We start from the raw sequence: 900 nt of genomic DNA on the forward strand, positions 1-900 counted from the left end.
AATAAGTCTTTGTAATGTGCCTAAGATAATTTTAAATAAAGATAAAATTAATAGATCATTGCAGAATAACTTATCTATCCTCTCTTTTTTTCTCTGCCTTATTCATTTTTTGTTTTAACAGAAGTCCATATAATGCTTGATGGTCTGTTACCTCCTGACACCTATTTTAGATTCAATCCTGTAATGTGTGAAAACATACCTCTAGATGAAAGTCGAAATGAAAAGCTGGATCAACTGCAGTTGGAAGGGTTGAAGTACATAGAAAGAAATGAACAAAAAATGAAAAAAGTTGCAAAAATATTAAGTCAAGAAAAAACAACTCTACAGAAAATTAATGATTGGATAAAGTTAAAAACTGACATGTATGAAGGCCTTCCATTCTTTTCAAAATTGTGATGAGTGTGTGTATATGTTCTCATAAATGAAGTCCTGTCCAGAAGACTCACCAAATTCAATAAGGAATTGTGAGGTTCAACATGAGTTAATGTTGAAATACTTACGAATTCTGGGAAATCCTGAAAAAGATGGTGCTTTGGCCAGCTTGCACAGCACAGAGGATATGTTTGGCTACAGAATTAATATGGGAATTAGGTTTTTAAAATGTTAATAATTAACTTTAGGAATTGTATTGTGCTAGTTGGTTTTAGTAGATATTGGTGTTATATTGTTTGATGTTTGAAAATATATTAATATATGTGCCAAACAAGAAACTAAAAACTATCATATTCTCCTTTTATTTTTGCTTTAGTCATCATAATCATGTTGAATTTATGTGATCATTGATTTTATTTCATTTGGAAAGCTAATTTCTTCTTAAATTTACATTATTTAATGTTTTCACTAGCTACCTTCTGCAATCCACATGCCATCTTTTACTGTAATTCCATCTAAATAGATGCA

The 900-nt window shown here is 29.9% G+C and overlaps 1 pseudogene across 1 annotated transcript in view; it reads left to right on the forward strand.

Moving 5' to 3' along the window:
- Positions 1-721, forward strand: part of LOC105816329 — a 6952-nt pseudogene extending 6231 nt beyond the window's left edge. The window contains exon 2 of the transcript XR_001137788.1: positions 115-721. The product of XR_001137788.1 is annotated as a calcium-independent phospholipase A2-gamma pseudogene (transcript). The remainder of the gene's footprint in view (positions 1-114) is intronic.
- The last annotated feature ends 179 nt before the right edge of the window (positions 722-900 follow it).

The sequence above is a fragment of the Propithecus coquereli genome, unplaced genomic scaffold, assembly GCF_000956105.1.
Source record: "Propithecus coquereli isolate 6110/MARCELLA unplaced genomic scaffold, Pcoq_1.0 Scaffold3651, whole genome shotgun sequence".
In the NCBI taxonomy this organism is placed as follows: Eukaryota; Metazoa; Chordata; class Mammalia; order Primates; family Indriidae; genus Propithecus; species Propithecus coquereli.